At 44.0% G+C, this 24,807-nt stretch overlaps 1 pseudogene across 1 annotated transcript; it reads right to left on the bottom strand.

Moving 5' to 3' along the window:
* Positions 1–1,001: 1,001 nt before the first annotated feature.
* On the bottom strand, positions 1,002–1,571 carry LOC101016339 (annotated as a pseudogene). The gene has a single exon (XR_002515263.2). The product of XR_002515263.2 is annotated as a peptidyl-prolyl cis-trans isomerase A pseudogene (transcript).
* Between the last annotated feature and the right edge of the window lie 23,236 nt (positions 1,572–24,807).

Below are 24,807 nucleotides of genomic sequence, written 5' to 3'. Positions count from 1 at the left end.
GGCCAAGAGAGTCAATGTCATACAGCAAAAATCTGCAGCCCCTCACTGCCCAGGGCTCTGTGCTGGGGTGTGGGGTACAAAGCAGGCTATGCTGTGACCCCAGACTCAAGAAGCTCACACGTCGGAGGCCACTGGGAAGCCAGAGAAGAGTCCTCACTCCTGGACAGATGCCTTTGTCCTCAGTTTCCTTGTAAAATGGTGGTCATCAGATAGTAGAAAAACAGTAACTCCTGGGGTTTTGTGCAAATTAAATAATACATGGAAAGTCCAACAGCTAATAATTACTGTATACCTCACATAGTAAACCACATAGTAAATACTAAATTATTAGCTATTGTTGATTAGCTGTTAATTGAAAAAGATACATATTTCTTCAAATAAAGAATGAAGGGAGGAAGGAAGGAGGCTGTACTTTAGAAGTGTATCAGTAAAATTGGGGCTGCTAAACAGCCGCAGAGTGTGGGAAGGTATATTTGGTGAACACGCTTAATTGTTCAAGGTTGACGAGGCAGAACGCAAGTCACTTCCTGGGGCTGGGGATGGGTCCCCCCGCCGAACCCTAGAACACAAAGTCCTGCCCCTGGGATCTGGAATGGGATCACAGCATTGGGAGTTGAGGGCCAAGTCCTGTTGATGATGGCTGCAGAGAAGAGAAGTCCCCAGACCTGTCCAATCCAACTCTTCCTTGAATTCCTCCAGAAGCCCCAACATCTTTTCGATAATTTCCCTTCTTCATTCTAACCGCCTCAAGTCAGTTTATTTTGCCGGTGGAAACAAGAAACTGATCTGATGCAGATCCTTAAGGTCTGGTATTTTTTTGTTGTTGTTGTTACTTAGTTTTTATTTCATAATCATAAACTTAACTCTGCAATCCAGCTAGGCATGGGAGAGAACAAGGAAAACATGAAACCCAAAGGGAACTGCAGCAAGAGCACAAAGATTCTAGGATACTGCAAGCAAATGGGGTGGAGGGGTGCTCTCCTGAGCTACAGAAGGAGTGGTCTGGTGGTTAAGATAAAACACAAGTCAAACTTATTCGAGTTGTCCACAGTCAGCAATGGTGATCTTCTTGCTGGTCTTGCCATTCCTGGACCCAAAGCGCTCCATGGCCTCCACAATATTCATGCCTTCTTTCACTTTGCCAAAGACCACATGCTTGCCATCCAACCACTCAGTCTTGGCAGTGCAGATGAAAAACTGGGAACCATTTGTGTTGGGTCCAGCATTTGCCATGGACAAGATGCCAGGACCTGTATGCTTTAGGATGAAGTTCTCATCTTCAAATTTCTCCCCATAGATGGACTTGCCACCAGTGCCATTATGGTGTGTGAAGTCACCACCCTGACACATAAACCCTGGAATAATTCTGTGAAAGCAGGTACCCTTATAACCAAATCCTTTCTCTCCAGTGCTCAGAGCACAAAAATTGTCTGCTGTCTTTGAAGCCTTGTCTGCAAACAGCTCGAAGGAGACGCGGCCCAAGGGCTCGCCATCGACGGCAATGTCGAAGAACACGGTAGGGTTGACCATGGCTAGTAGTACAGGACTTTCCTCAGCGGCAGCGTCTGCAAAGCGCAAGGTCTGGTATTTTTAAGTGCTCCCTTTCTTTGGCACTAGCTAATATGCAGCAGAAACTATGGTCGTGGTAGGTAAGCCGGGCACTGAGGCCAGACTCCCTCCTCCGGGCATCCCTTTCTTTACTGTGAAAATCAGAAGGTGGCCCTCTCCTCCCCCAACCTCAGCTTAACAGGACTGGATTCTAGGGATTGACACCAAGTTTTGCCAGTAACACAAATAAATCCTGTGGGGGAAGAAGGACAGAGGTAGAGAATGTTTTTTAAACAATGGGCTCCCCATGAATGCGAGTCTCAGAAATTGCATTTAGATGATATAATTAAATGCTTTAAAAAAAGACAAGAATGAGATCCAGTCATTTTTCCAGATATTTTTCCACTCAACAAAAGTTCGGGATGTACTTTTCTAAGCCCCTTCCCTCTAAAATGTGTGTATTTTGAAGGAAATGTAGCCCATATGTTGCTTACTCATGTTTCACGCTAAATGCTCTTGGGGAATATTTACTCCAAAACAACCTCCATTTGTTTATGCTTTTAAAGAATCTCTCAGAGCTTAAAAACAGGAAGACTTAGTTGGCCAAGTGCACTCCTTACAAGTTTTCTACAGGTTGAGGGTTCAGCATCCACGATGAGATAGAAGGGGCTTCTCAAGTTCATAAAGGTGCATTGACCACCTGAGCCTGGTTGATGAACTGTGAGTTTATTCAACCCGAGGCCAGGTCCATGAGAGGAGCAGCCTGTGCCTAGGAGGGTAAGGATGGGCCAGAATCCTGCTGAGAGTCAATGTTGGCCTGAAGCCCTGATGAGGACATTGCCCTGCAATCCCCAAGTCTACTTCCCAGCCCTGGGTTGAGGACATCTGGGGGGTAGCTCTGGCAAGTCCAGGGCAATGGTTCACTGAAGTAAAGAGTGAGAGAATTCTATCTTGGCCGGATGACCTCTCCCCTACCAAATGGAAGTGTGCAAGGCAGGGAAGAGGCGGCAAGACAGTGGTGTGGGGATAGCAGAAAGGCATGGTAAGTAGAGGCAGCCTGTGCTGTGCCTTCTGCCTCTGCCCTTCTCTAGCCTGAAGACCTGAAGCCTGCCAGGCTCAGTCTCATCGTCTGTAAAATGGGAATCATGCATTTACCTTATAAAGATACAAGGATCAGAAACGCACATCTGAAATACCTGCATAGGACCCGGGGATCCATAACTGGGCACCCTTAGCAGACAATACGGGTGTTATGGTTAATATTGAGTGTCAACTTGATTGGATTGAAGGATGCAAAGTGTTGTTCCTGGGTATGTCTGTGAGGGTGTTTCCAAAGGAGATGAACATTTGAGTCAGTGGACTGGCAGAGGCAGACCCAGCCTTACTCTTGTTGGGCACCATCTAATCAGCTGCCAGTGCGGAATAAAATAAAGCAGACAGAGGAATGTGGAAGGACTTGACTGGCTGAGTCTTCTGGCCTTCACCTTTCTCCCATGCTAGATGTTTCCTGCCCTTGAACATCAGATTTCTTCAGCTTTTGGACTCTTGGACTTACAGCAGTGATTTGCCAGGGACTCTCGGGCCTTTAGCCACAGACTGAAGGCTGCACTGGCGGCTTCCCTACTTTTGAGGTTTTGGGGACTTGGACTGGCTTCCTTACTCCTCAGCTTTGCAGATGGCCTATTGTGGGACTTCACCTTGTGATCCTGTGAGCCAATTCTCCTCATAAACTCCCCTTCATCTGTACACGTATCCTATTAGTTCTGTCCCTCTAGAGAACCCTGACTAATCCATTGGGAGAACCTGGACGGCACATTCCTTGCTACTGTGACAGTGGTGGTCACATCTGCTGCTATGGGCTGAATGGCTTCATCTCCCAACATTTATATGTTGAAGCCTAATGTCCAGCATAATGGTATTTGGAGGTGGGGCCTTTGGGAGGTGATTAGGTCAGAGGGTGGAGTCCCTGTGATTGGGATTAGTGCCCTAATAAAAGAGACCCCAGAGAGATCCCTCACTCCCCCAACACCATGTGAAGACACCGTGAGAATATGTCTCTATGAACCAGAAAGAGGGCCCACAGCAGACACCAAATGTGTAGGTGTCTTAATCTTAGACATCCCAGCCTCTAGAACTGTGGGAAATAAATTTCTGTTGTGTATAAATCACCTAGTCTACGGTATTGTGTTCGAGCAGCCAGACAGACTAAGACACCTGCCCTGACTCAGTACAAGCAGGGGCTCAGGCAGTGGAGCTGGAAGCTCGCTCCTACCAGCACTTAGCCTGGATCAGCGGTCTCCAAGACGGGATGTGGAACCCCAAGGGAGTGCATGACAATCTAGTAGGGTATGGGAAGGATACACAGAGCGATCTCTACTTTTATTTCACCTGCATATAATAAATAATGTTTTCTAATACTCAGTGTAAAGATTAACTCTGCTTGGCTAAGCACTGTAGTGCCAAAAATCCATGGGCTATCCAGAGGGAAGAGAAGGAATTGCCCAGTGGAGAGGCAGGTGTGAGACCCTGTCTGCATATTGCGCAGTTTATATGCACCAGAGTGTGTAGATTTCCTTACAGAGAAGAATCTTCACACCACTCTGCTAGCAACTCCCTGTGTACCTGATGTACTCAGACAAGTGATTTCGAGGTGGGTGGTTTTCTTTTACAAAAGGCAGGCACTTCTTTGGCTGAACTGTCCTCTGTGGGTGGACAAGAGCTAGTCATCAACATGCAACCAGCAGTGTTTCCAAAAATAATAAACATGCTCAAGCTGTCTTTTCAAGGGAAGGGTGACGTGGAACACTAGGTGTTAAGGAAACTGCTTTTCAAAAAAACTTACTCTACAGAGAGACTGAAAAATGGTGCACGGGACTTTTCCCTCCTTATGTGATTTTGTTACCAAAAATAACATATGCATGTCATTTATTTTTAAAAACTTCGTATCTCATACATTGAAAAAACTTGCAAACAGGATTTTCTAACCTGTTTAAAAATCTTCCAAAGTGTTTTAGTGGATTTTGAAGCTATTTGCCTAAAAATTATAAAAATGCAAATACCTTGTAAGAAAAACGGGAGATTAAAAAATAAGTTTTAGCCACATTTCAACACAAGCCTTTGCATGATTGGTGAATGGAGTGGAAAACATGAGTGCTGTGATTTAGGCAGCTCTGTGCACTCACGGGATCCCTGAGAACCTGGTGTGTTGAGAGGGGTCCTCCCAAATCAGCCCAAACTGAGAAGGTTGAATAGCTGCCTCAGAAATTATAAACCAAGGTTTATGAAATCGATGGAGATGCCCAACAGTGTCAGTAATCCTTCTAATACCACTTTAGTTCAAAAACAGAAAAGATCATGTCCATAACAAGAAAATATTTTAAATATTGTTTATTTCATCTTTGTTTTATTTTTATCTTTTTTATTTTAATGTATATTTTATTTTCCAGATAATATACTATGTCAGTGTCATAGGATAGAAGACGTGTGTGTCCATAGACATACATAATGCATTCATATATTGGGGGTGAGTTTTTAGATTTTCGGGGATCTCAGTGGCCCAGATGGTTCCCCGACTGGTGGCCCTGAGGAGCCACACTGTAATGCCAAACTCTCCACCGTCCACAGCCCCCACCCACCCAGCAGCCCAGTCATGCCCACCTCTGCCTGCCAGCTTCCTTTCCACCTGACATCTGGCCTGCCTCTTCTCACTTGCTCCTGCTCTGCCCAAACACATATGGAAGATGTACTTTGACAAAAGGACCAATGTGGAAACCACACCCAAGTTAGATCCTCAGACAACAGCCAGAGCAGACAAGTGCCTGTCACTAAGTGAGTGGGAAAAAGGGATTTCCATGATCAAATCAGGGAGTATTCCTGCTCTGGGTGTCTCTGGAGGAAGCCGCCTCCTGCTCCCTCTTCTCACCTCTGCCTCCCTCACACCCTCCCCTGCCAGTGTAGACATCACAGGAGGATGCCTCCACACACCACTGGACAAGTGAGTTCACATCTGAGGTGCATGTATTTTTCATGATAGTTTTGATTGTCCAGAAAATTAACAATGAAATGATGGGGTGGCAGAAAGAAAGCCAGAAAAGAAACTTGAAAAATTTACAATCTAACTCAGAGAGAACAACACTTTTAGACATCAGGGCAGTGAGAAAAGAATAAATACTTTGTTAATGAATAAAGTAATGCAGAACAAACACGTATGTGTACCTAATAGTGCTGGCCCCAGGGGGGCATGTGGTTCAGGGAGATGAATGAGTTAAGTGGTAAATAACTGATGGCAAAGAGGGGCCCTGGCTCCCTGTCCCTGCTGCCAGACAGCTCTGAGGCAGGCGCTGCCCAGCCCTGCTCATAAGAATCCCCTCCCGTGTCAGCTGTTCCTCCCCTCCCATCTCACTTCCCCACCCCCTCACACCTGTGTTTTGGGATCACCTCGCAGGTGCGCCGCCCACCCCCAACACCGTGTCTTGAGTCTGCTTTCAGGGTGACCACATAAACACATGCCACCAAGTCCAATGGACACGGCCTCCCGTCCAGTGGTACCACAAGGTGTGGTGTGTGCAGACTGCAAGTATTTCTTGTTCTTCCAAACACTAAGGCTGTGCTAGGTGTGGTGTCAGTCATTGGCCCTGTATTTTCTGGACGGGCATGTCCCAGAGCTGGGGAGTGGGACTTCCACCAGCTGGAGGCAAGGCACCATGGCACTGCATATCCACCTGCACTCCCTGCATCCAAGCCACCTGCTCCAGCATGTGCCAGGTGGAAGCACTTGTCTAGCCCCCACAGGAAGCAACTCCACCTTATATAGGAGACAGAATTTTCTGCTGCCTGGCCCCACTGCCTGTGAGCTCTTGGTGTGTTTTTAATTCCATATCTTTTGGTCTTGGACAGGCGCGTTGCCTGTTACTGGTTACCAGCTGCTGGGCAGAGCTGCCCTCCAGTCGCTAGGGTTTCTGTTACTCCTCCATCCCTGAAGGAGGGTTCTCTTCCAGCTCCCCAAAGACAGGAGGGATCTGGGCTTGCTCTAAGATTCCCAAACCCAAGACATCAGCCCACTCATAGCCTGGACCACCTGGCATTTGTTCAGTCACCTGCCAGACACTCTTCTCAGCTCCCCTTCAAAATCCCACACCTTTACCCTGCATGCGGAAATGGAGATCTTGGGGGGTACTGAGATGCACCAGTCCTCTCCCTACTCCACACAGTGCCTCCGCCTCTGCCCTCCTGTGTCTCCTCTACTCACTCTGTGATGCTCAGCAAGGCTGTCAGTCAGCCCTAGGCCTGGCCAGTTCTCACCCCAGCATTTCCTTCAAAAGCTCCCTGTGCCCTTTCCCCCACAGCCTTCCTGCAGGCTCCAAGGCCAAGGTCTCCATCTGGCCTCCCTTGCCAACCCCCAACCAGCCCAATTCTTTACAGTGTCAGGAACCTCTTAAAATACCCATCTAGTGACTGGCTGCAGGGCTGGGTCAGGTGCCCGGAGCCCACACTAAGGCCATAGGAGAGTGTCCCCATGTGACAAGATATTCCAGGATTCCAGGCCCATTCCCGCCCTGCCAGCTTGTCCTTTTAGCCTGTCTGTTCTCCTATTCTGCCCAACCCCGCTGGATGACCTGGTGTCCCTAAATATGCCTTTGTTATGAAGTATTACCCAAAACATGGGAACGAGTCAAAAGATTACTATGTGACCCTCTGACAGCCACACTGGAGCACTGGCTGCCAAGCAGGCCTGCCTGAGAGTGACCAGATTTCCTAGGGGAGTTAATATGGTGATTTTTAAGAAATGTCCACACACTCTGATAATCCTTCCCCAAAGGGTGGAACTTAGTTTCTCTCCCCTTGAGTGGGCTGTGCCTAGAGACTCACACCTAGAGAACAGAACACAAAGGAAGTGATGAGCTGCCACTTCTGAGATTAGGTTATAAAAAGACTGTGGCTTTCATCTTGACTCCTCCTCCTTCCCCTCCCTCCCCATGTCCCTTTTCATCACTCCCTGGGGGAAGGAGCCACCAGGTCTTGTGACCAGCTGTGCAGAGAGGCCCCCTTCATGCAGAGAAGATCTGGAGCCTCTGCCCAGAGCCACCTGAGTAAGCCTGGAAGTGGATTGTGAAGCACCTTCTGAAGACTGCAGCCCAGGCTCACAGCCTGACCGAAACCTCATAGAGACCCTATGAGGAAAATGTTTTTCAGGATACCTGCTTTAAAAAATACATATGAGACATTCATTTACTGGTGAATCTCTTGGTTAACAAGAATCTATGTGTTATGTGCTGGATGGAGGAAGCCAACTCAAAGATAAATGAAACTTTTTCTATGCCCTCATGAAACTCATGATTGCCCCAATCAGAGCTTGTCCCTCGGAAACTGTGCAAGACAAGAAATGTGTGCTGGCTGAGGCTGCTAAGTTTTAGGGTGATACCGCACTAAAAAATGAAATTGTTTGTTGATTAATGACCAGACTCTATGAAATTAGATGTTAACTTGTTGAATATCGATACATTGCAACCCTTTCTCCTGGCAGAGTAATAACCTGAAAGATAGTGGTTCCATTGTCCTACAGGACAGTAATCAGTCTCGTATCTGACTTTATCATTGGACGCTGTCATTCTGATATGCACTGTCAGTTTTTCCAGTCCTTTGAACCAGCTTTATCATTCTAGTTCTATCACTAATGAATTAAGGAAATATTTGATACCAAAATATTTGTGGGGGGATCATATGTTAACTATTGAGGATTGCCCTTTGATACTGTGTCATTCTGTGCCTTTGCACCTCTACCCTGCTTTACTTATAGGTGGAAGCCCTTCCCTGTCCCAGCTACCTGCTGTAAAACAGCCTCTCTGTGCCCTCTCAGGAGAAGCTTTCCCTGGCCCTGGGAAGAAGCCATCCCCGCCCTCTCCACGTTCCCGCGGCATTTTGCTCATGAGGCCATCAGAGAGTGTCTCAGACCATGTGGATCTTGTTGGGGCCCAACCCCAGCACGTGACTGCTGTCCAGGCCTTTGTGTAGCAAGTGAGGGTGGGCTGGGGCAGGGCTTTGCGGGGGACACATCTTCAGAAGAGACTGGGGTGGTCCTGGAGACCGTTCAAATAAAGGAGTCCTTTTGCCAGGAGTTGTCATGCGTGTGCCAAGCTAAGGGCAAGAGACGAAGGCTCAGCTTGAGGGAAAGTGCGGATGGAAAATGTGGGCCTCTACTGTTCATCTAATAAAAAAGGAGAGAAAAACGCACCAAGGATAGAGGGATAGAGAGGCTGGTATGAAGGGAGCCAGAGTGTGCGAGGAGAGGTGAGGGGTGAGGAGGGGAGGCCAGGTTCGTCAGGAAGTGCCATGAGGCTCCTTTAAGGACAAGCCTATGCATCTGGCCCAGCTTCATAAGGGACAAGCTCTGATTGGGGCAATCATGAGTTTCATGAGAGCATAGAAAAAGTTTCATTTATCTTTGAGTTGGCTTCCTCCATCCAGCACATAACACATAGATTCTTGTTAACCAAGAGATTCACCAGTAAATGAATGTCTCATATGTATTTTTTAAAGCAGGTATCCTGAAAAACATTTTCCTCAAAATATCCGCTAAAGCATTACATTACTTGTTGGTGCCTCTAAGCACATACCCTTCTCATCTGTATTAGCACCACCCTTTTCTCTTTCTTGTCCTAAGGCTTCCACAAGTCTATCAGTCAGTTTTTGCTGCCTGACAAGCCACCTCATTTCCTATTGTTCCTGTAACAAACTACCACAAATTTAATGACTTAAAATGCTACACATTTGGCCGGGTGTGGTGTCTCATGCCTATAATCCCAGCGCTTTGGGAGGCCGAGGCAGTTGGATCACCTGAAATTAGGAGTTCCAGTCCAGCCTGTCCAACATGGTAAAACCCCATCTCTACTAAAAATACAAAAAATTATCTGGGTGTGGTGGTGCACACCTGTAATCCCAGCTACTTGGGAGGATGAGGCAGGAGAATCTCTCAAACCCGAACCCGCGAGGCAGAGGTTGCAGTAAGCGGAGATTGCACCATTGCACTCCAGCCTGGGCTTATTAAGAGAGAAAACTCCGGCCTCAAAACAAAAATTAGTAGGGCGGAGCAAGATGGCCTAATAGAACAGCTCCAGTCTCCAACTCCTGTAGCCAGCAAGCACACAGAAGACCGGGTGATTTCTGCATTTTCAACTGAGGTACTGTCTATCTCTCACTGGGGAGTGCCGGACGACAGGCCACGCTTGTGCCCGGGACTAGCGAGAGTTGAAGCAGGGCGAGGCATCGCCACTCTGGGAAGCGCAAGGGGAAGGGAATCCTTTTCAGCCAGGGAACTGGAGACACACAACACCTGGAAAATCGGTAACTCCCACCCCCAATAATACATTGCGCTTTAAGCAAACAGGCACACCAGGAGATCATATCCTTACTACCCGGTCGGGAGGATCCCACCAATGAGCCTCCCTCACAAGCGCTAGCACAGCAGTCTGTGATCTACCGCAAGGCAGCAGCGAGGGGAGGGGCTCACCATTGCTGAGAGGGGCTTAAGTAGGTAAACAAAGCTGCTGGGAAGTCTAACTGGGTGGAGCTCACAGCAGCTCAAGGAGTCCTGCCTGTCTCTGTAGATTCCACCCTGGGACAGGGCCAGCTACACAACAACAACAACAAATAACAAAAAAGCAGCAGAAACTCCTCTAAGACGTTAGACTCTGTCTGACAGCTTTGAAGAGAGTAGTGGATCTCTCCCAACACTGCTTTCGAGATCTGGAGAACTGACAGACTGCCTGCTCAAGTGGGTCCCTGACCCCTGAGGAGGCCTAACTGGGAGACATCCCCACTAGCAGTCTGACACTCCCACACCTCACAGGGTGGAGTACACCCCTGGAGAGGTGCTTCCAAAGCAAGAATCAGACAGGTACACTGCTGGTTCAGAAATATTCTATCTTCTCAAGCCCTGCTGCTGATTCAGGCAACAGGGTCTGGAGTGGACCTCAAGCACTTCAACAGACTCCATACAGCTGAGGGTCCTGACTGTTAGAAGGAAAACTATCAAACAGGAAGGACACTCACACCAAAACCCCATCAGTACATCACCATCAATAAAGACCAGAGGCAGATAAAACCACAAAGATGTGGTGCTATGGGCAGAAAAAGCTGGAAATCAAAAAAACAAGAGCACATCTCCGCCGCAAAGAGTTGCCAGCTCACTCAGCAATGACTGTAAAGTTGGACGGAGAATGACTTTGACGAGATGAGAGAAGAAGGCTTCAGTCCATCAACTTCTCAGAGCTAAAGGAGTGGAATTAATGCATCTAGCATAGAAACCAAAAATCTTGAAAAAAGTGGAAGAATTGACGGCTATGAGTAATTAATGCAGAGAAGGTCATAAACTTAAATGAAAGAGATGAAAACCATGACACGAAATACGTGACAAATGCACAAGCTTCAGTAACCGACCACTCATCAACTGGAAATGTTATACTTACTGAGGATCAAAATGAATGAAATGAAGCTGCAGTTATAGAAACCAAAAGAAAAAGAAGAAAAGAAAATGAACAAAGCCTGCAAGAAGTATGGGATTATGTAAAAGACCAAATTCACGCCTGCTGATTGGGGTGCCTGGAAAGGGGAAAATGGAACCAAGTTGGAAAACACTCTTCGGTGTGATATCATCATCATCCAGGAGAGAACTTCCAACCTAGTAGGGCAGGCCACAACATTCAAACCAGGAAACAGAGAACGCCACAAAGAGTACCTCAGAAGAGCAACTCCAAGACACATAATTGCCAGATTCACAAAGTTGAAATGAAGTAGCAGCCAGAGAGAAAGGTCGGTTACCTTGGCCAAAGGAAGCCCATCAGACTCACAGCAGATCTCTCTCGGCAGAAACTCCGCCAGAAGAGAGTGGGGCCAATATTCAACATTCTTGAAGAAAAGAATTTTTAAACCCAGAATTTTATCCAGCCAAACTAAGTTTATAAGTGAAGGAGAAATAAAAATCCTTTACAGATAAGCAAATGCTAGAGATTTTGTCACCACTTCAGGCCTGCCTTTACAAGAGACCCTGAAGGAAGCACTCAACATGGAAAGGAACAATCACCAGCCATTGCAAAACATGCCAAAATGTAAAGACCATCGAGGCTAGGAAGAAACTGCATCAAATTAACCAGCAAAATAACCAGTTAATATCATAATGGCAGGATCGTCCACACATAACAATCTAACCTTAAATGTAAATGGACTAAATGCCCAATGAAAAGACACAGACCGGCAACTGGATAAAGAGTCAAGACCCATCAGTCTGCTGTATTCAGGAGACCTATCTGCCACGGAGACATATAGGCTCAAAATAAAGGGATGGAGGAAGATTTACCAAGCAAATGGAGAACAAAAAGCTGGGTTGCAATCCTAGCTCCTGATAAAACAGACTTTAAACCATCAAAGATCAAAAGAGACAAAAGAAGGCCATTACATAATGGTAAAGGGATCAATTCAACAGAAGACATCCTAAATATATATGCACCCAATACAGGAGCACTCAGATTCATAAAGCAAGTCCTTAGAGACTTACAAAGAGACTTAGACTTTTCATACAATAATAATGAGATCTTCAACACTCCACTGTCAACATTAGACAGATCAACAAGACAGAAAGTTAACAAGGATATCCAGGAATTGAACTCATCTCTGCAGCAAAGCAGACCTAATAGACATCTATAGAACTCTCTGAATCTCTAAATCAACAGAATATACACATTCTTCAGCACCACATCGTGACTTCTTACTCCAAAATTGACCATATAATTACAAAGCACTCCTCAGCAAATGTACAAGAATGAAATTATAACAAACTGTCTCTTGACCACAGTGCAATCAAACTAGAACTCAGGACTAAGAAATTAATCAAAACCGCTCAACTACATGGAAACTGAACAACCTGTTCCTGAATGATCATTGGGCATTGAAGCAAATCTAAATGAAGGCAGAAATAAAAGATGTTCTTGAAACCAATGAGAACAAAGATACAACATACCAGAATCTCTGGGACACATTTAGCTATGTGTAGAGGGGAAATTTATAGCACGCCCACACAAGAGAAAGCAGGAAAGATCAAAAATTGACACTCTAACATCGCAATTAAAGAACTAGAGAAGCAAGAGCAAAACATTCCAAAGCTAGCAGAAGGCAAGAAATAACTAAGATCAGAGCAGAACTGAAGGAGATAGAGACACAAAACCCTCCAAAAATCAATGAATCCAGGAGCTGGTTTTTGAAAAGATTCCACCGACAGACCACTAGCAACACCAATAAAGAAGAAAAGAGAGAAGAATCAAATCGACGCGAATTAAAAATGATGGGGGGAAGGATATCACCAATCGCACCCCACAGAAATACGCCACAAACTACCATCAGAGAATACTATAAACACCTCTATGCAAATAAACTGGAAAACCTAGAAGAAAATGGATAATTTCCGGACATTACACTTTCCAAGATTCAAACCAGGAAGAAGTTGAATCCCTGAATAGACCAATAGTAGGCTCTGAAATTGGAGGCACAATTAATAGCCTACCAACCAAAAAAGTCCAGGACCAGATGGATTCATAGCTGAATTCTACCAGAGGTATAAGGAGGAGTTGGTACCATTCCTTCTGAAACTATTCCAATCACAGAAAAAGAGGAATCCTCCCTAACTCATTTTTGTATGAGGCCAACATCATCCTGATAAATGCTTCGGCAGAGACATTAACAAAAGAGAATTTTAGACCAATATCCCTGATGAACATCGATGCAAAAATCCTCAATAAAAATACTGGCAAACCGGATTCAACAACACATCAAAAGCTTATCCACCATGATCAAGTGGGCTTCATCCTGATGCAAGCAAGGCTGGTTCAACATCGCGAAATCAATAAACATAATCCACATATAAACAGAACCAAAGACAAGAACCACATGATTATCTCAATAGATGCAGAAAAAGGCTTTGACAAAAATTCAACAGCCCTTCATGCTAAAACGCCAATAAATTGCATTGATGGAACGCATTCTCAAAATCATCATAAGAGCTATTTATGATAAAACCCATAGCCAATATCATACTGAATAAAAACTGGAAAAAATTCCCTTTGAACTGGCTAATAAGACAGGATTCTCTCACTACACTTATTCAACATAGTGTTGGAAGTTCTGGCTAGGTACTAGGCAAGAGAAAGAAATCAGGGGTATTCAGTTAGAAAAGAAGAAGTCAAATTGTCCTGTTTGCAGATGACATGATTGTATATTAGAAAACCCCATTGTCTCAGCCCAAAATCTCCTTGTTGATAAGCAACTTCAGCAAAGTCTCAGGATACAAAAAATTAATGTGCAAAATCACAAGCATTCTTATACACCAATAACAGACAAACACAGAGCCAAATCATGAATGAACTTCCATTCACAATTAAGCCCAAAGAGAATCAAATACCTAGGAATCCAACCACAAGGGATGTAAAGGACCCTTCAAGGAGAACTACAAACCACTGCTCAGTGAAATAAAAAGAGGACACAAACAAATGGAAGAACATACCATGCCTCATGGATAGGAAGAATCAATATCGCAGGAAATGGCCATACTGCCCAAGGTAATTTATAGATTCGCCATCCCCATCAAGCTACCAATGAGTTTTCTTCACAGAATTGAAAACTGCTCTAAAGTTCATATGGAACCAAAAAGAGCCCTCGATTCCCCCAAGACAATCCTAAGTCAAAAGAATGTGCTGGAGCATCACGCCACCTGACTTCGGGGTAAACTATACTACAAGGCTACAGTAACTAAAACAGCATGGTACTGGTACCAAAACAGAGATCTAGACCAATGGAACAGAACAGTCCTCAGAATACCACACATCTACAGCCATCTGGATCTTTGACAAACCTGAGAAAAACAAGAAATGGGGAAAAGATTCCCTTCTATTTAAATAAATGGTGCTGGGAATTACACATAAGTAGAAAGCTGAAACTGATCCTTTCTCTTACTCCTTTTATAACGGTGGGCTCATCCAAGATGGATTAGAGACTTAAATGTTAGACCTAATACCATAAAAAATCCCAGAGGAAAACCTAGGTAGTACCATTCAGGACATAGGCATGTAAAGACTTCATGTCTAAAACACCAAAGCAACGGGCAGCAAAGCTAAAAATTGACAAATGGGATCTAATTAAACTAAAGAGCTTCTGCACAGCAAAAAGAAACTACCATCAGAGTGAACAGGCAACCTACAGAATGGGAGAAAATTTTTGCAATTCATCATCTGACAAGGGCGACATCCAGAACTCTGCTAAAGAACTCAAACAAATTACAAGAAAAACAAACAACCCCATCAAAAGTGGGCAGCTGATATGAACAGACATTTCTCAAAGAAGACATTCATACAGCCAACAGACATATGAAAATGCTCATCATCACTGGCCATCAGGAGAAATGCAAATCAAAACCACAATGAGATACCATCTCACACCAGTTAGAATGCATATCATTAAAAAGTCAGGAAAACAACAGGTGCTGGAGAGGATGTGGAGAAATAGGAACACTTTACACTGTTGGTGGATTGTAAACTAGTCTTCAACCATGGAAAACAGTATGGCGCATTCCTCAAGGATCTAGAACTAGATGCAACATATGACCCAGCCATCCACTGGGGATATACCCAGCGATTATAAATTATGCTGCTATAAAGACACATGCACAGATGTTTATTGCAGCACTATTCACAATAGCAAAGACTTGAATCAACCCAAATGTCCATCAGTACAGATTGATTAAGAAAAATGTGGCACATATACACCATGGAATACTATGCAGCTTATAAAAGGATGAGTTTCATACCCCTTAGACATGGATGCAGCTGGAAACCATCATTCTTAGCAAACTATCACAAGAACAGAAAACCAAACAATCAAAGATGTTCTCACTCATAGGTGTGAACTGGAACAATGAGATCACTTGACTGCAAGGGGAACATCACACACCCCGCCTATCATGGGAGGGGAGGGGGGAGGGATTGCATTGGGATGGATGTAAATGACGAAAGATGGGTGCAGCAGACCAACATGGCACAAGTATACATATGTAACAAACCTGGCGCTATGCATATGTAATTCCTACAACTTAAAGTATAATAATAATAAATAAATTAAAAATATATATATATATAAAAAAAAAAAAAGCTACACGCTTATTCTCTTTACAGCTCCCAGGAGCCAGAAGTCCAAAGCGAGTCTTCCTGGGCTAAAATTGAAGCATCCTGGGCTGGCTTCTTCTAGGGGCTGCAGGGAGAATCTGATCTTCGCCTCATCAGCTGCTAGAGGCCTCTGGCATTCGTGGGCTGCATCATTCCAGTCTCTGTCTGTTGCCATATCTTGTCTTCTGTCTGACCTTCCTATGTCCCTCTTACAAGGCCTTAGTGATTGCATTGGGCTGACCTGGATAGTCTGGGATGCTCTCCCCATTTCAAGGCCCTTAACTTCATCACATTCACAAAGGCCCTTTTCCTATGGAAGGTGACATATTCACAGATTCTGGGGATTAGGAAGTGGACATCTTTCTTTGTAGAGGGTGGTGAGGTCCGTTATTTGGCATTTTGTTCAAGGTTAAGCACAAAAACCATGCATCTCTCTCACATTTTGGGTATTTGTCGATCCCAGCTTGGCTGAATCATGCATAGGCAGCAGCTGCTGGGTCAGCTGACGGCTGGCTGGTCGAGGATGGCCTCAGCTCAGACAGCTCGTCTCTGCTCTTGTGGCCTCTCACCCTGCAGCAGGCTAGGAGGGGCTTGTTTACATGGAAGCTGGACACGGTTCCAAGAAATGAGGCAAAAGCACTCAAGGCATATTGAGGTATAGTCTCAGAATTGACACAGAACCCCTTCTACCTCATTCCGCTGGCTGAAGAAAGTCATGAGGTCAGCTCAGGTTCTAGTGGGGAGGAAGTCAGTGGAGCTGCCCAGTCATATTGCAAAGGTCGAGATATAGGGAGTGGTGAAAGATTGCAGCCAGTTCTGCCATATACTATGGTAAACACCTAGCCGCCGCATTATCAAGTACCTGCCAGGGCATAGTTTACAAACAGGCAAACAGCTCCAGGAACCCAAACTACCAAAGACTCTAAGAAGCAGCCCCTTGTCCTGTCTGTAAGAACTCTGCTCCTGACCATCATACACTTGGTTCATTTTCAATCTACTGCTCCGTAGATTGGGGCCTCTGGGTGCTGCTCCCTGTTCCTCTCCTCCTAAATAAACCTACCCCTCCATCAAGGTCAAAGCTATTCCAACATCGTGAAGGCTTGCCACTATTCCCTACAAGGACGTCAGTCCCCCTCCCCATTCTACAGTGCACAGCTTTCGTGTTAGCTTCCATGCAAACCCAAGGCTTCATTTGCCGGGGCCTGGGCCAGCACAGCACGGCTGAATCTGTGCGCTCCGTCTCCAACAGCGACACCGTGTGGCAGGAAGAAGGAATGATAGTAATGGTCGGAGCAGGTGCAGGTCTTTCCCCACTTAGGTGTGAAGACTGACCCGCTTCTGTTTATAAGCCCCATGGTGGCTCAAGGAAGGGATATTGTCCTTCCTGCCTTTAAGGCATTAAGACGCATAAGGACAATAAATTTTTAGTGGCTGAAAAATAAACAGCAAGATTGCGTTTACGCTCCACTTGGAGCAGGCCATCCTGGTTATACACACAACTTACAGTTGCTTTCTCCAAAACACATCTTTTTTTGGTTAACTTCTTACCTGAATATAATTTTAAGCTTAAAGAAAAATTGCAAAAATAGTACAAGGATTTCCGTTTTACCATTTCCCCAGATTCACCAGTTAATTACCTATTTCTCCATTTGCAATGAAAGCAAGAGAGAAAAAGACAGACTTTTCCTTGGCTATTTGAGAGTTAAGTTGGAGAAATATTCCCTAATTTACTGATGATTACTTCAGTGTGATTTCTAAAAACACGGACAATTTCTTACACACATACATATAGTATTATTACCAAAATCAGAACATTTTACATTAATGCAATACTGTTATCTAATACACGGTGTCTATTTAAATTTTATCAGTTGTCCCTACGGTGTACTTTATAGTAATATTTTTTCAGTCAGTATATCTTTTTAAATTCTTAACGACTACACGCATACATTCAGTTGACAGAATATTGTAAGAAATTGATTAACAAGTTTAATCTATCTGAACTTTTTACCTAGCAGTGCAGGGAAGCATAGATTCGATTGAGTAGTACATAGTCCATTGAAAGAGGTATGGACTTCCAGTGACAATGTCAATTAACTGACCTGCAATAAGTTCAAGAGAGAAAGGTGGAACTGTCCTTTTAGGGCCAAACATTTCTGCAAGCCTGCAGTCCCCTCCTGAGTGTCCCCTAGGCAACAGAGCAGGATTCCAGGTAAACTTCCAAAAGACACTGTTTCAGAAAAACACACCCAGCCATATCAACTACAGAGTACAGAGAGACACAAAGACAAGCCATACCAAGAGCATTGGCCTTATATGCCATAGCTAAGCTTTGCTTTGATGCAAAAACAAGTTTCTAACACTTTTCTGCCACTGTCAGGGGGAAGGTAACAGAGGTAGAAGTCAGGGAGGTGGCTAGGCTGCATTTCCAGGATGCCTGGGGATGGGAGAATGTCTTTCCCTCTTGGGTCTAGGAAAAAAACATGTTTTCTCCAGATTTGTCACCTACAGAAAATCTTATTATTTGCCTTATGAATATGAAGTCATTGATCAAAAATTTAAAAATAAAATAAGTGGAGAAGGCTATATTTGGCTATGAATGGTGCTAATACTGGGTTATATATCCTCTCCCATGACACTCCATGCATGAAGCGTCTCCACTAAGGGTTATGTGTGGAAAGTGCACAGACTGAATTATATAGATTCAATGGAAAACACTGCCAGGCCCCAGTGTCCTTGTTGTCAAGACAACATCTTATCTTCATCTTTCTTCTTGCAAGTTCTCTAGCAAAGACATTATAATTAAAATCCCAACAGAAGAAGCAACCGTATGTAAAATTCAGAGCACAGACTGTGACAAGCAAAGAAGTGAGTGCGGAGTTCTGTGGTCAAACTTAAATAGACTTAGGACAAAATTGTATTGTCCGTGAGCCTAAGCTTTAGGGAGCTTCAGAGCTGCACTGAATCACTTTCTAGTGTTTTTATGGTTTGGGGTTTTACATTTAAGTCTTTAATCCATCTTGAGTTAATTTCTGCATAAGGTGTAAGGAAGGGCTCCAGTTTCAGTTTTCTGCATATGGCTGGCAAGTTTTCCCAGCACCATTTATTGAATAGGAGAGCCTTTCTCCATTGCTTGATTTTGTCTTGTTTGTCAAAGATCAGATGGTTGTAGATGTGTGGTGTTATTTCTGAGGTCTCTGTTCTATTGGTCTATATGTTTGTTTTTGGTATGAGTACCATGCTGTTTTGGTTACTGTAGCCTTGCAGTGTAGTTTGAAGTCAGGTAGCATGATGCCTCCAGCTTTTTTCTTTTTGCTTAGGATTGTCTTGGCTATACAGGGTCTTCTTTGATTTCATATGAAATGGAAAGTAGTTTTTTCTAATTCTGTGAAGAATGTCAATGGTAGTTTGATGGGAATAGTATTGAATCTATAAATTACTTTGGGCAATATGGTCATTTTCACAATATTGATTCTTTCTACCCAAAAAGATGGAATGTTTTTCCATTTGTTTGTGTCCTCTCTTATTTCCTTGAGCAGTGGTTTGTAGTTCTCCTTGAAGAAGTCCTTCACATTTCTTGTTAGCTGTATTCCTAGGTGTTTTATTCCCTTTGTAGAAACTGTGAATGGGAGTTCATTCATGACTTGGCTCTCTGCTTGTCTATTATTGGTGTATAGGAATGTTTGTGATTTTTGCACATTGATTTTGTATCCTGAAACTTTGCTGAAGTTGCTTATCAGCTTAAGGAGTTTTGGGACTGGGATGATGATGGGATTTTCTAAATATAGAAGAATAATGTTGTCTTCAAACAGAGACAATTTGACTTCCTCTCTTCCTATCCGAATACGCTTTATTTCTTTCTCTTGCCTGATTGCCCTGGCCAGAACTTCCAATACTATGTTGAATAAAAGTGGTGGAACAGGGCATCTTTGTCTTATATCGGCTTTCAAAAGGAATGCTTCCAGCTTTTCCATATTCAATATGATATTGGCTGTGGGTCTGTCATAAACAGCTCTTATTATTTTGAGATATGTTCCAGCAATACTTAGTTTATTGAGAGTTTTTAACATGAAGGCATGTTGAATTTTATCAAAGGCCTTTTCTGCATCTATTGAGATAATCATGTGGTTTTTGTCATTGGTTCTGTTTATGTGATGGATTACATTTATTGATTTGCATATGTTGAACTAGCCTTGCATCCCACGGATGAAGTCAACTTGATCGTGGTGGATAAGTTTTTTGATGTGCTGCTGGATTTGGTTTGCCAGTATTTTATTGAGGATTTCCACATCAATATGGGATATTGGCCTGAAGTTTTCTTTTTTGTCATGTCTCTTTCCAGTTCTAGTATCAGGGCGATGCTGGCTTCATAAAATGAGTTAGGGAGGAATCCTTCCTTTTCAATTGTTTGGAACAGTTTTGGAAGGAATGGTACGAGCTCCTCGCCTATTTTTGATATAATTCAGCTGTGAATCTGTCTGGTCCTGGGTTGGTAGGCTACCAATTACTGCCTCAATTTCAGAGCCACTGTTGGTCTTTTCAGGGATTTGAGTTCTTCCTGGTTTAGTCTTGGTAGAATGTATGTGTCCAGGAATGTATCCATTTCTTCTAGATTTTCTAGTTTATTTGTGTAGATGTGTTTATAGTCATCTCTGATGGTAGTTTGTATTTCTGTGGGGTTAGTGATGATATTTCCTTTATCATTTTTTATTGTGTCTATTTGATTCTTCTCTCTCTTTATTAGCCTAGCTAGCAGTCTATTTTGTTATTTTTTTCCCCAAAACAATAGCTCCTGGATTCGTTGATTTTTGGAGGGTTTTTTGTGTCTCTATCTCCTTCAATTCCTCTCTGAGCTAAGTTAGCTCAGAGAATTTTGGAATAGTTTCCTCTTGCCTCTCTAGCTCTTTTAATTGTGGTGTTGGGGTGTCGATTTGAGATCTTTCTAGCTTTCTGATGTGGGCATTTAGTGCTATGAATTTCCCTCTTCACACTGCTTTAGCTGTGTCCTAGAGATTCTGGTACATTGTCTCTTTGTTCTCATCGGTTTCAAAGAACTTCTTGATTTCTGCCTTAATTTCATTATTTACCCAGGAGTCATTCAGGACCAGGTTGTTCAATTTCCATGAAATTGTGTGGTTTTGAGTGACTTTCTTAATCCTGAGTTCTAATTTGATTTTACTGTGGTCTGAGAGATGTTATGATATCAGTTCTTTTTCATTTGTTGAGGAGTGTTTTATTTCCAATTATGTGATCTGATTTTAGAATAAGTGTCATGTGGCACTGAGAAGAATGTATATCCTGTTGATTTGGGGTGAAGAGCTCTGTAGACGTCTATTAGGTCCACTTGATCCAGAGTGCCGAGTTTAAGTCCTGAATATCCTTGTTAATTTTCTGTCTCATTGATCTGTCTAATATTGACAGTGGGGTGTTAAAGTCTCCCACTATTATTGTGTGGGAGTCTAAGTCTCTTTGTAGGTCTCGAAGAACTTGTTTTATGAATCTGGGTGTTCTTGTATTGGATGCAGATATAGTTAGAATAGTTAGCTCTTCTTGTTGAATTGTTCCCTTTACCATTATGAAATGCCCTTTTTTGTCTTTTTGATTTTTGTTGGTTTAAAGTCTATTTTATCAGAGGCTAGGATTGTAGCTCCTGCTTTTGTTTTTCATTTTGCCTCTTAATCCACATTCCTAAGCCCACTTGTCCAGTTCCTAAGATCTTATTAGGAAGCTGCCAATCACCAGCTACAGGTGTTTTTATCTATTGGGAAACTGCCTTTCCCTAGCGCTGGCTGCGACCAATTATTATTTTAGAGAGGGAGTGCTACAACCGCCTGACCATCACTTGATGGTCACCTGGCATTCCTGGTGGGGAAGTGGAAGCCCTCTCCTGCCCTGTTTTTTTTGACTAGCTATCCACTATAACAATATCATATGTTCAATTCTTTTTTTTTTTTTTTTGAGACAGAGTCTCACTCTGTCACCCAGGCTGGAGTGCAATGGCGTGATCTTGGCTCACTGCAACCTCCTCCTCCCAGGTTCAAGTGATTCTCCCGCCTCAGCTGCCCCAATAGCTGGGATTACAGGCACCTGCCATCATGCCTAGCTAATTTTTGTATTTTTATAGAGATGGGGTTTCACCATGTTGGCCAGGCTGGTCTTGAACTCCTGATCTCAGGTCATCTGCCTGCCTTGGCCTCCCAAAGGGTTGGGATTGCAGGTGTGAGCCACCACACCCTGCCATATATTCAATTCTTAGGAAAGAAAAATCTAACAAACCCTACACTAACAAGTGTTGAAAGTGTGGTAGGAAATTGTGAATTTGTATACACTGCTGATGAGACATCTTTGAAGAGCTAGCTGGTAATATCAGGTAGTGTTAAAAATTGAGCTTGTCCCATGACTCAGCAAACTTTATTCTAGAAAATCTAGGCATCAATCTCTGAAATGTATGCACAATAAGAAATATACATGGTGCGTTTTTTTTTTTTTTTAAAGCACCATTTGCACAAGTAAAAACTGAAATGACCTAAATGTCCACCAACAGCAAAATAGATAAAGTGTGACATATTCATATACTGGAATGCTACTCACTGGTTAAAATCAACATGCTATTCATGTATTATCAACAAGAATAAATCTTAAAAACAATTGGTGTTTGGGGAAAGGGGAATAGAGAGTTGTTTGATGGGTGTAGAGTTTCAGTTTGGAAAGAAAGTTCTGGAAGTGGATGGTGGTGATAGTTACACAGCAATGTGAATGTACCTAATGCCACTGAACTGTACAGTTTAAAATGTCTAAAATGGACCCATGTTGTTCAAGGATCAACTATACTTCAATCAATCAGTAGAAATAAGCATTGACTTTGCCTTTTAAAAACCCTTCAGGAAAACAACACATCTTACATTTTTCTTTGTGGGGGGTCTCCCTGTGTCACTCAGGCTGCAGTGCAGTGGCGCTATCTCAGCTCACTGCAACATCCACCTCCTGGGCTTGAGAGATTCCCCCACCACAGCCTCCTGAGTAGCTAGGACTATAGACATGAACCCTCACGGCTGGCTAATTTTTTAAAATTCTACAATTTTTTGTAGAGATGTTTTTTGTAGAGATTTTTTGTAGAGACCAGCCATTTTCCCAGGCTGGTCTTGAACTCCTGGGCTCAAGTGATCTGCCCGCCTTGGGATCCCAAAATGCTGGAATTACAGACTTGAGCCACCATGTCCGGCCAACAAGCATCTTCTGAAGTACAAATTATTGAAGGGTTTGCAGCACTTGCTCACTCATGTACATGAAGTCCCTGCACTGGTGCTTTCCATCAACCAGATGGATCCACTGGTGGGAGGAAGTGGATGATAGAAGTGGGGTTCATGAGGACCGGCAGGACAGCAGGCTGCTCAGAGGACCGGCAGGACCGCAGGCTGACAGGACATCCAAGGGAAGCAGAAGGTCTGAGGTAGGAGGAGGAGAGGCAGAGCCCAGGCAGCCTGGGCCCCCTGCCTGGGAGTTCTGGGGCGCTGCCCTCAGCAGAGCTGGGGGAGAACTGACACACTTTCACTGCCCTCGCCACCTGGCTCATATCATCGGGGCGCCATGCCACTGCAGGGACACCCCTCAATTCCCCAACCAGCAAATGACCCCTGGAATTTTTCTTGACTCTGAGGCTTTAGTGAAAGTAGTGAGGAAAATATCTAAAAATAAAATTGTGATGAATTCAAGATGTATGTGGCATTATGCTTGTCAGAAAGAGCTCAATGACTTAAGTTTTGTCCCCATCATTCCTTAGGAGCCACCAGGTAAACATTTGCACCTGGCTGGAGAGGGCAGAGAGGAGCCTTGGTTCCCATCAGGCCACCAGCCCTAGGATTTGCTGGCATCATTCATTCCGTGGTGCCTACTCACACACACATGTGCTCCCTCCCCAGCCTCTCCTCTTCAGCACCCTCCCTCCCCAGTGTCCATACATTCTCCTACATCTGGTTGTGGACAGAAATGTCTGAGGAATCACAGAAGGGCCCTGATAGTGAAATAGACACAGGGGCTGGCCTGAACCCTTCTTGACCCTTGGGCTTGACCTAGTCTCTTTGCTGGGTAGTTCATAGTCTGAACCAGGTGAGCAAACTTCTTATGTGAAGAGCAGACAGCAAACATTTCAGGCTGTGGGGGCCATCCAGACTGTGCCGCAACTGGTTAACTTGCTGTTGTAGCTTCAAAGCAGCCATAGGCAATATATAAACAAATTGTGTCACTGTGTTCCAGTAAAACTTTATTATATACACTGAACTTTGAATTTCATGTAATTTTCGGGTGTTGTGCAATATTAATCTTCCCAGCCACCTAAAAATGTAAAATCCACAGGTCATACAAAAACAGGTGGCTAGCCAATTTGTCCTAAGGGTCATAATTTGCCAAGCCCTGACCTAAATACCCAAATAATTATTGGAGCCAAAACCACAGATGCCACCCAAGAACCATGTGCTCAGGTGAAAGCAGCTCTGTGAAGAAGGGGTAAAAAGAGCAGACAGAAATGTTTACTTTTCCCTTAAAAACCATCTACTCCGCCCTGCTTAGGCTAATTAGCTCACTCTCCACCAGCTGCAGCAACTGAAGCTGAAACAGTCAAATTCCCACAGCAGCAACAGCTAATGATGCTTCCCAGCACCTCATTTGATCATTCCTGCAACCGATTAGCTAGACACAGGGGAGGAAACTGGAGAACAGACAGGATGAGGACCTTGCCCAGGACCTCAGATAGTACATGGCAGAATCAGTATCTGGACACAATTGGTCTAGTCCCTGCTGCCCCCACTGTGACACCTTTGTGAAAATTGTGAACAAACGCGAATCTGAAAGAGTCAATCCTTTGAGATGAATCCCATGTGGGTAACTGGCCCTATATTTAAAATATAGCTGAGTGGCTATTTGCTGATTCGAGGTCACACAGGTAACTCACACAAGCACTCTGAAAACCAGCACCTTTTTAGCTTTGGGACGCACAGAGCTTACTTGAACCAACCAATCAGAGCTCACCTACCTTTGCATTGAAAGCTTAGCTGACCAATCA

Source organism: Papio anubis, chromosome 16, assembly GCF_008728515.1.
Source record: "Papio anubis isolate 15944 chromosome 16, Panubis1.0, whole genome shotgun sequence".
Taxonomy (NCBI): Eukaryota; Metazoa; Chordata; class Mammalia; order Primates; family Cercopithecidae; genus Papio; species Papio anubis.
Note: the sequence above shows the minus strand (reverse complement) of the source record. Positions and strands in the feature narration are given on the sequence as shown.